The sequence below is a fragment of the Diabrotica undecimpunctata genome, chromosome 4 (genome assembly GCF_040954645.1).
Source record: "Diabrotica undecimpunctata isolate CICGRU chromosome 4, icDiaUnde3, whole genome shotgun sequence".
Classification (NCBI taxonomy): domain Eukaryota; kingdom Metazoa; phylum Arthropoda; class Insecta; order Coleoptera; family Chrysomelidae; genus Diabrotica; species Diabrotica undecimpunctata.
The window spans coordinates 26,049,397-26,061,157 of NC_092806.1; the positions used below are offsets into that span (position 1 = coordinate 26,049,397).

An 11,761-nucleotide genomic window follows, 5' to 3' on the forward strand; every position below is an offset into this window, starting at 1 on the left:
TTCAAGGTGGTTTTGCGATATAGTTTAAAGCGTTTAACAAGAATTTTGGTTGGTTTTGTTGCCTTAACCGGTATGAGGGGTGGGACGCAGAACTAGAAGCCGGCCGGTATTATCGAGGTCGAAGTGAATTCATGTTTAGGTTTGAAAAGATGGGCGAGTGAAGCAGGCGTATTTAATTTAGTCGGTCAAGAAGCCGGCAAACTTGTTGGAAATAGTCAATTATGCTCTATGCCAATGTCAAGTGTCAGTGTCAAGTTTTTGAAGAGTACTCAATATTTCTATGTTTCGAAGTATCTACGAGATTTGTGTCACTTACAACAACTTTTAAAAATAACCACAATGGTTCCAGTTTTTTAAGAAGCCGTTTCCAGGGTGTGTCCAATGTGTCAGTTTCAACCTCAGACTTCAATGTCCTAAGCAGCCGTCTCAGAGCATCTTTCAGAGTATAGAGATGAATTTGTTCGGGTGGCAGAGAGTATAGTTTAAATTCCAGTTCCTAACCCCAGAAAATCTAAAGTAACTTAAGTGCAATCCAGGTAACTTTTGTGGTTAAACTTTTAAAGTTAAAATAGACATCTTTTTAATAATATTTTGCTTTCATAACAATTTAAATTGTAATAATTAATATTGTAAATTTTAAAGTGTGGCCATTGCTGTCATGTTCTCTGTTTGTTTTAAAATTTAATGTTGACATATGATAGCTAGCTTTATTATTTTTTTGACATTAGTTTTGTTTTGGTTTTAAAGAACGTTAACCTCTCTACATAGTTTCATCTTTTTTTTTTATGGGAGGTGAGAATCGTCAAAAGACTGTGTTGGATTCGGACGACTACGCCTTACCGTAGTTGACCTTCCACCAACTAAACTCACCCCCTCTTTCTCTAACCGACGGGCCTGGGACCGCTGTTAGCGAGCATTACCATCTGACCCGTCAGCTTTGCTCATAACTCCCATCTGTCGCTCTCCGTCTGCTCTTCGTGATTGCCATAGCAACCCAGTCGCGCCACCCTACTCACGTCTGCACTGGACTTGGTCAGAGAACAGGTACAAGCAACTCCAGACAATTATATTTTACCAATCATAGTAATAGGCTGCTCCAAAAGTAGACACACAGCGTACACTAGATACAAGGAAAGACAAAACAAAACGAAACAACACGTATGTAAATTGTGTAAATTCATTTAAGATTTCGGCATCAGTGGTAGAAGCTAAATAGTAGCTCACCCCACTGACGCCGACAGATACGACACATTAAAATAAACAGTTCACCTTTGTTGCCGTCTCCTCTCTTTCTCTTCCATGTGTTTTATGGTTTCTGTCACAAAACCAATGATCAAGTCAAAGATTCTTTTGTTTTCAATTGCTTTATTCATTAGTTCATGTGGCTCACCTAGAGGTGACCCCCAGGCCCAGCTGCAGCAAGGTTTGCCCCACATTGTATGCAGGGCATGCGAATGCCACATGATACGCGTCATCCACTACTCCACACTCAGGACACAGATCGTCCTCGGTCTTCTTTATTCTATATGTATAAGACCGGAAAGATCCATGTCCCGTCATAAATTGGGTGAAGTAGTAGTTGACACGACTGTGTTTACACTCATACCACCTTACTACATCTGGGATAAGGGCCTTCGTCCAGGCAGCCTTGTCTGTTTTCCTTGACCATTGGTCCTGCCAGATCTCCAAACTCCTTTCTCTTTCTTGTGTTCCTGAACCTAAAGCTCCATTGCCCCTTTGGTGCATCCGAATCCTTTCATTAGCCAGGATATGCACCGTCACAGCACCGGCCACTACTTGTAAGGTAATGGTTGATACGGTCCTGTACGCGCTGCATACCCTGATCAATGGTTTCCTCTGTGTCATAAGAAGCATGTCTTTATATTTTGCTTTGTTTAGGATCTCATGCCACACTGGAGTCCCATACAGTAAGATGGATATGACTGTAGTATAACTGATCTTTTGTGTGACTCGCAGACTCCTATATTCGGCATTATCTTATTAAGGGTCGAGGTCCTCTCTTCCGCCTTCCGACATGCTTCTTGTATGTGGTTTCTGAATGCCATTTTGTCGTCTAGTATAATTCATACATAGTTTCACCAAAAAAGATAACTCTTTATTTGTAATAATTTATTTCTGCCACAGATTATAGTCCAGTAAAAATTTATTGTCTTCTTGTAGTATCTCCCACTTGTATAGTAAGTGGTTCTTTGTTATTTTAATATTTATCTCTGTAACTAACTATATAGTATTTTGTGCAATTTATTTTTGTAACTGTTTGTGGTGAGACAACAATAAATATTTAATTTATTTCTCTAAACCATTTTGTTTATTTATTTGGAACAGTCTTCTAACCATTATTTTGTGTTTTTTAGGACGGAAGAACCTTTTCTTTCCTCCAGCAGAAAGTTTCGTCGAAGCGGCGTCCCATTTTAAATAGCTAGCGGTCCTTCTTGTTGTTTTGTTTTGTCTATTTGTCCAGGAGATTCATGTAAGTACCACTTTGTTTAATTTTTTTGTTGTTGCCCCAATCTAATCCCCTTGCCATTCAACTTATCCACGACCCAGCCACTCCAAATAAACCCTGAGCGCCATTCGCATAAGTTTGGATTTATTTTGCTTGCTCTATCTCTGTCCTAATAATTTCTGTTCCCATTTTTTAACCCCCTATAATAATAACCTATGTGGTAGGCAAAATATTTCGTTACAACATTGAGGCAATTTCTTTATTAGAATTTTACAGGCGAATTGTGGAGGCCCTGCTGACAGCAAATTCGTTCGGATAACGTGAGTCATTTGGTGGACAAAATTGAAAAACAACGAAGGTGCGGCAAATGTGGCAAGTGTACCAAATATCGATGCATTAAATGTAATGTAGGACTTCATCCAAGCAATGTTTTGTCAAATATCATATGTTGTAAAAATTAAAAAAAAATGTTTTATGAAATATTGTATCCTTCATTGCCCAGTCTATGATATATCATACATAAAAAAAAAGACAGTTACAAAGAAAAAAAATTCTGCACATTCCTATTAAAAACAACCTCTCTTTATTTCATTCTGAAGTTTTGATTTCAAAAATTAATTTTTTTCATTAATGAGTTAATTACTTTTAAAACAATCCTTTAATAACGTTGTCCGTTGCCACACAAAAAGTGTGAAATATCTAAATTAGTTGAATTCCTTATTTTGTATCGAAAACGGAAATGTTGTAACTTTCTTGGTATACACCTGCTTTCGTTAAATATATTCTAAGTGAATTAGAGATATAAATCTGTAACAACCTATAATAAAACATATTTAAAGAATTTTCTAAGATGAGAGAGAACCAACATGCGAGCTTGTGAATAGTTCTCACGATTTTATTATTGTTTTATTACCAAAAGCAATAAACTTTTACAGATCAAATTATGTTTTAAGTGTTTCGAAGTGGAAGATTGTATGCGTGTATTGGTTATTTTAAATGTTCGTACATAAATTGGCCGTCAACCATTTAATAATATTTGTAGAGCTTTTATTAGATATTGAATTTTCTTCGTTTTAATAAAATGATTTATTATGTACATTAAGAAACATATTTTTAACGTTTCTGTTAGGTACTCATCGTGGTTTTGCGGGCTTCTATATAGTTCTGTATAGAAATCTACTACTCTTCTATATTGTTGGTAATATTTCCATCTTTATTCTTTAATACAGCAAAGAAGAAATATTTGCATTATTTCTTTTTTGCTACTGCTGTTGTTATTTTCAATCGTTTGTTGGATTATGTTCACGTTTATGATTACCCAATAAATCACATTCTAATAAATTTTTGTATTCTTTTACCGATCTTTTTAAGTTCATGATGTTCTTTCTTTCTATTACTTTGCATTTTTTTCCTCTCTCCCATTATTGGCTGTGTTTGAGGACTTTCGTTACATGATTCCGTTTGGCAGTGTATTTTCTAGCTTTCATCTATAGCTTCTATTATGTCATTTATATACAGGGTGTCCAGAAACACTCCTGACAAACGAAGACAAGAAACTCCTCTGATAATTTTAAGACAATTTAACCCAATTCCCCTAGTCGGAAAATAGAGCTCTTTGAAGATAGCGCCTTGTAATTGGATTTCCACCCCCCCCCCAGAAGGCTTCTGTTTAGAAAAACGAAAACTGGTACGAATATTTATCACCCAGATTTAAATCGATTTCATCAATTTAAATTTTGTGTAGGTCAACAGTTATTTTAACGCATAACTTTTTTGTCTTTATCTTTTAAGCATTCTTTATACTGGATTATTAAATTTTGATGTATTCTAGTACTGAAAGGTACTCTTAGGATGTCGGTAAGATACACAGTTTTCTAGAAAAAACTATTTGAATATTTTTCGTTTTTTCGAACATGAAAGTTAAATTATTAGGTATCATAATTAATTTTAAAAATTATCTTTTATTTTAATAAATGCAGTATACAATTCGTAAAAAAAGGCTGAGAAAAGAAGCAAAAATAAAATTAAAACAAAATTTTTTACAATGTTTTAAAAACAAAGTATTTATTACGATGGAACGAAACTAATACAAAAGAACAAGTACCAAAAGAGGTAGTTAGAAAAGATGCTCGATCTTGATGACCATAAATTGACCATGCATAAATTTGCCCTTTTGCTCAAAGGATGACGAATTTGTGTAAAAATTCCAAAGTTATTTCTAAATTCATTGCAAGCATCTTGTATCGTTAGCCACGATTGTTGTATTGAAGTTGTGCACGATTTTGTATTAAAACGGAATAAATACAATATTTGCAAGGATTAAAATCCGGCGACTTTGCTGGCCAAGCAACTGGACAGCCTCCTCCAATACAGTGGTCTTCGTAGTTATTATCAAGAAAGCCTCGTACATTTCTGCTAAAGTGGGTCAGATAGCCGTCATGTAGAAACCATAAATTTTGCCGAATATTTAAAGGCACATCATATATCGAATCAGTAAAACAATTTGCAGGAAATGTAAGTAATTAGCACCATTTAAACGATCAGGCAATACCACAGGCCCAAGTAGATAATCGTTAACTACTCCTCTTGCTAAGTATATGCTAAATAATGCTAAATATATGCTGATGCTTAAATTCTTGAACGACGTGGAGACTGCCACAAACATATGATTAATATTGTGCATTATGCATATTAAAAATTTCATTTTTTGCGAATGAAGCTTTGTCGCAAAATTTATCTGAAAAAATTTTCATTTTGATTTTTCTGATTTTGGAACCACCCAGCGATTACTTAACGAGCAGAAAAATCTCCTTGTAGTAGTGCTTGTAGAGTATTAGTGCTTTGTAAAATAAAAAGGATATAAATTTTCTTTGTGTAAGATATTTTCTATGGAAGATTTTGAAATTGTGGGATACTTGGAAAATAGACTTCGAAAGCTAATTTCTAGATTTACTTTAACTTTTATTAAAATAACATCTTCATCTGCTGCTGTTACATCATCATGCCGCTCTGGTTTATCATTTGTTGGGACCACTTATTATGTTTCTCTTAATCGTTGATGAAGAGCTGTAAATGTTGAGTGAGTGAAATCACGATTGGAAAATTTTTCAGGATATCTACGTTGCGCTATTCGAGCATTAAGCCTCATTTTGCCATAAGCTAAAACATATTAGCGTATTCCTCATAAGTAAGAACAATTTTTGTTGAATTGAAATTTTTATATTTGAAACTAAAAGATAAACTTCACAGACTGACCACAATTTGACAATAAAAAACATAGGTTATAATTCTGTTAACATGTCCACGGCCAACTAGTGCAGAAAATATTAATTTAACTTTCATGACGAAAAAACGAAAAATTTTTAAAACGATTTTTGTAGAAAACGGTAAGTATATCCTATCGACTTACAGTAAGAATATGTTTTAGTAATAGAATACCCAAAAATTTAGAAATATAGTATAACAAATATAGTATAAGAAGGTGAAAACAAAAAAGTTATGCGTTAAAATAATCGTTAACCTTCCCAAAACGGACGCACATGATCGGTATTAGAAATTCGCGATTAATGAAATCAATTCAACTCTTGAGAATAAATAGTGGTACCAGTTTTCGTTTTTCTAAATAAAAGCGTTCTGTAGGTATTTAACGAAAACTAATTACAAAGCGCCATCTTCAAAGAGCTCTAGCTCCATTAGAAAGCATTTTCGGACTAGGTGAATTGATTTAAATTGTTTTAAAATTATCTGAGAAATCTGAGAGTTTCTAGACACACTGTATAATGTCATAACCATACGCAGAGCATAAGCAATAATCATCAGGTAAACAACGTATATTCATAGACCATAAAGCTCCACGTTCGACTCAGTGGACAGAAAAGTAATGTGAAACTATAGACGAGCTGGAATTATCGAAAAATGTATAAAAATTACTAGAAATACGACCAAAAAGTGGGGAGAAATTACAATTAAGGAGACAAGAATCATGATAATTTAGGATGAATAAGGGAATAAAACAGAGAGATAATCTAAGCCCACTCCTACTCCTGTATTATTTTGTGGACGTAGTTACCCAGATGCAAGTAATAGTGTATTATCATCATCAACCTGTATGCGTCCACTGCTGGACATAGGTCTCCCCCAGCTCTTGTCTTGTGCGGCTTACATCCAGTTGCTTCAGGTCATTAATCGATTTAGTTGGTGGGCGTCCTCTGCTCCGTAGCGCTTCTTGTCTTGGTCTCCACTCGACAATAAGTTTTGTCCATCGGCTGTCTGATAATCCGGCAACGTGTCCTACCCAATTTCATTTTAGCGACGCGATTTTTTTGATGGCGTCTGTTGTTTTTGTTCTACGACGTATTTCTTTGTTTGGGATTCGGTCTTTTAGAGATAGTATATTCCATAGGCCTCTGAGTCATGCGAATCTTATTAACTACCTTTTTTGTGAGTGTTAATATTCTCACTCTATAAGTAAGTACAGGTAACACACATTGGTCAAAAATTTTCCTTTTGGGGCACATGGGTAAGTTCGATTTAAATACACAGTTTAATTTACCAAACGCTGCTCAGGCTAATGCTATGAGACGTGGGTGCTCACGTGTCTGGTTATCTGTGCCCAACCGAATTTTATGTCCTATAGAGCGTTTCACGTTAAGAAAATAACATTAGGCTTATGGAGATCAGTGTTGCCAAAACTCTCAGGCATGCGGTTTACTAGATTGTCGATGTATTTTTCGAATTTCCATTTTCAATTAACATTTAACTGTAAAGTCAGAATATTAACTGAAGAACCACAAAGCCTTATTATCATTATGTAGTCTCAGAGAACGACATAAAATCGCTGACATACGCACACCGTAATATTTTAAGTTGCAATTAGTAATTAGATATACGCATTCCAAGCGGTCCGTTTATTTGCTTTTAAATCTTTAATAGCCGGCAAAGTGCATGATTTAACTAAGCAATATTTTATACTGATTTCTATGATTCATGGTATATGATATTCTTACCGAAAAACAAATAAACTGTCGTTACTATAATTAAAATAAGATAAAATAAAATTATCTTTTGTAACTTAACGTGGAACGCTGTATAACTACTTATACGATGCAGTTTGCACAATATCTCTTCCATAAACAGCAATATTTCGTTTTAGCACCAGATTAAGCATTGTGTCGATCCTATCCAAGAAAGCGTGATATAATTTTTCAAACATTACTATTTCATCATCCATACGATCAGCTATAAAGGCGATGTCATCTGTAAATCTCAAATGACTGAGCTTTTCTCCATTTATGTTGATACCATGCCTGTTCAAATGTGCCTGCTTACAAGTAGGTTCTAAAAGCGTCGTGAATATGTAGCTTTGGAGAGACTGTACCTTGCCGTACTCCTTTGCTGAATACAGAATTTATTTGTTTTTTGTTCAGATACTCTTACATTAGCTGAGCTAGCGTATACGTTTTTGTTTTTATGTAACTTTGCACTCACTCAATAAAATAATTGTTGTGACGAAATATATTGAACCACTCATTTTTAATAATATTTCGATATTTCAGGTAGGCGAGAAAATAAAGCATTGCACTACTAACTTTTTTAAAGTAAGACGGACCATAAAGAAACCTTTTGCATTCGATGTGGGAGATCTTCAGGAAAATTATTGAATATTTGGCATGGGGGACAAATGAAAATTGCATTGTTTAAGGCGAAAAATGCGTTTCCAAAGTACATCTTAAAGTGTTCAAAAAATAAAAATTTGAGCAACTCGGAAAATAATCATTGAAATGAGTTCAATTTCCATACTGGGGGGGTTATTGAAGTCGCTGAAGAGAAATATTGGGTTGGCCAAGCTGTAAGATGTATCTAATACTCGGTATTTACGTCATATACCAGAGTTTTATGAAAATTCTTTATGAAAATAGTTGAAATTTATTATCTTGAGGTTTTGAGGTACCTTAACACGGATATTGCATCAAAGATGATGTACCAGGTACCTGGTGCCCAATATCTACGTCATCTCCTAAAGTTTTATGAAAATTCGTTATGAAAATAGTTGAAAATAATTATCTCGGTATTTTTAAGGTCGCTGAACACGAATATTGCATCGAAAATTCTCTACGAGGCACCTGGTGCTTGGTATCTACATCGTCTCATGGAGTTTTATGAAAATTCGTTATAAAAATAAAAATTTCATATATTTTTTTTCAATTTTCCCTCCCTTCTGCTGTCTTGTCCTCGTCCATTGTTACCGTCTCCAAAAATAGTTTGATTACCTCGGGTAGACCTCGACATAATTTGTGCCTCGACCGATCTCTTTGCTTTGAGTTGTTCGCTTTTCGAGGTATTTAGTTGCAGGCGTGGTGTATACGTTGTAGTGATTTTTGTTAAAAGTGGGTGAATATGGCATCCAAATCAAAAAAAGGATCAACACCGTTAGCTTCACAGCGACCGGCGAGCCCCTTAAGTCCTATCAGACATTCTAGATTACAAGAGAAGCATGAACTTCAGAACCTTAATGACCGTTTGGCTGGATATATAGATCGAGTAAGATATTTAGAAGGTGAAAATAACAGATTAACGAGGGAAATACAAACCACTCAGGAAACGGTAACAAGGGAAGTTTCAAACATAAAATCTATGTACGACCATGAATTATCAGATGCTAGAAAACCATTAGACGAAACCCACCGTGAAAAAACATGTTTAGAAATAGATGTTAAACGTTTTTTAGAAGAGAATGACGAACTCAAGTCTGAGTTAGCGAAAAAGAATAAAGATTTGGCTCTAGCTGAAAATTCTGCCAGAATATACGAGACAAGATGTAATGAATTACAGCTTAAAGCAAATCAAGCAGCTTCTGGTGCTAAGAAAGCAATTTCAGATGCTAAAGAACTTGAAAAAGAACGTGATAAGCTACGCAAACTTCTTGATAAACATCGTAAACAGCTAGAAGAAGAATCATTGGCGAGGGTGGAAGTTGAAAATGCCAACCAAAGCCTTCGAGAAGAGCTATCATTTAAGGATCAGATCCATCAACAACAGTTGACAGAAACTCGTACTCGTCGTCAAGTAGAAATTAGCGAAATTGATGGTCGTCTGGCCAAAAAAAAACGAGGCTAAACTTCAAGAGTCTCTACAAGAGCTCAGAGATCAATATGAAAGTCAAATGGCCAACAACCGTGGCGAAATCGAATTGCTATATGAACAGAAGATTAAAAACTTGCAATCGGCTAATGTGGCTACTCGTACTATGTGGCTGCTGCCAATTATCAATAAACTTACAAATCACGTACTCCATCATTCACAAAATTTACAATCAAAATTGATAGTCATACTACAATTTCATTATAAATTATATCATGTTTTACAAGCTATTCAAATGATTCACATTAACCAATAATAATAAACAGTGTTGCAATTGAAAACTCAAAAAACTTTATCGAATATCTTTCTTATTTAATATTTATTCTGAGAAAAATCTTACCCTGTTCTAAACTAAGGACACATATTAATTAATATTTTTCAAGAAATTTGATCATGTTTCTATTATAAATTATAGAAAATAGATCAAAATAGAAAACAATGTTAAAAGTTTAAAATATTTGCCTTAAAATATCCTCTAACCATCTTGAAATAATAAAACATAGACAAATCCGGTTTCTACTTACAATTTATATATTCCTGTATCGATTTCGTCCGAACTGACTATAAATACTTACAATTTTCACCATTCTTTGCATTCTTTTTTGCTAAAACTCGCAAACACTCCTCAATTGGGAATGGCTGCTTTAAAAGCAATAGGTCACTTGGGGAAGACTGAATACTAATATATAGCTTGTTAGAGATCGCTTAGATTTTTTGTCATGAATCACTTCTCTAGGTCTCTAGGACGTTTTTATGTCAATTGGTACTCTTTTTATTAATATATGGTATATGGCACAAAGTATCTATAAATCAACAAATTTTTAGTGTACGTGCGACATTCTCTCTCTGTCAAAAAAAATCGGTTGCCTGTAAAGTCGGTTTTACGGGCGAAGATTTTACGTGACAACGTCTTTTTTATACATTATTTTATATATTATATATTATTATATTATTATTTTATATATTATTTATATTTTATATATTATATTTTAATAAATTATTTTATATATTATTTATTTTATATTATATTATTGATCTTATTATTTTCTACAAAATTAATTTGAAAATTTTTTCGATATATCAATTAGTTGCGGAGATATCGATCATTGAAGTTATTGTTTGCTACCAGTATTTTATATATTTATTTTTTTCAGTTATAAAAAATTACTATTTCCAATTGTGTCTACCAAGTATGGTCACATGTATTTGCCTACATATTAAATAATAATAAGTACAGATAATATTATGTGACGTTCACTTCTGATTATATATATTTTAATATTTTTAATTTTAAAGAATCAATTTGAAAATCAAAACACTTATTCAGATCGAAGGTTCAAATTTTTGCTAAATAAATTTGAAATTAATTAAAATTTGTAAATGTAAATGGTAAAGTTGAAAATTAAAACATTTACTAAAATTGGAATTTGAAATTCTTGCTAAACACAGTTAAATTCTAACTCCGCGCGTGGTGATTGGTCGGTTTAGTTCGTTTGTTTGGTCGCCCTGTTTTGACAGGTTAGAAGTTATAATTTGTTATTTTAAATGTTTGACTAGAAATACGCGCTGTTTCTTCTCAATCGACTGAATTACGATTGATTGCAGAGTGATTTAAACTAATAATTTACTTAACACTATCAACATTTGTCAATAGTATGACATAACCTATAAACTCAGTTTCTCAACTTTTGTGTCAATCTAACAATTATTCAATCAATCATAGTTTACGATAATGAAATATTAGTGTACAATTATTTACCTTTATTGTTGTAGTTGTTGTAAATGACGAATCTAAGCACTCCACATTTTCACTACAGACACAGCTGACGATACTTTCAACGATTTTCAACTTTAGCGATTCAACGCGCCTAATTCTCTAGTGCCGCGCGCAGCGGACCGATCATGTTTGAGTGGGAGACGCAAGGCATTCGCCGGTCCGGCGGGCCTCTCTCTCGTTCGGCGACTCACTGTAACAGACGTGAGCGGGCGTTACACTTTTTCTTAAATGACTCCGAGCCACAACCTAATTTAAGACGTTGTCACGTCAAAATAAGAATAGTAGGTACAAGGAAAATTACTTCTCACTTTCTTTGATAGACCATTAAATCGATACAGATGAAAAGATGTTAGTGCTTTTGTGCTTCCTCTTTTTCG

General features: G+C 34.0%; 1 pseudogene; it reads left to right on the plus strand.

The window, feature by feature from the left end:
* The first annotated feature begins 8,715 nt into the window (after positions 1–8,715).
* Positions 8,716–9,863, plus strand: LOC140438595 (lamin-C-like; annotated as a pseudogene).
* The last annotated feature ends 1,898 nt before the right edge of the window (positions 9,864–11,761 follow it).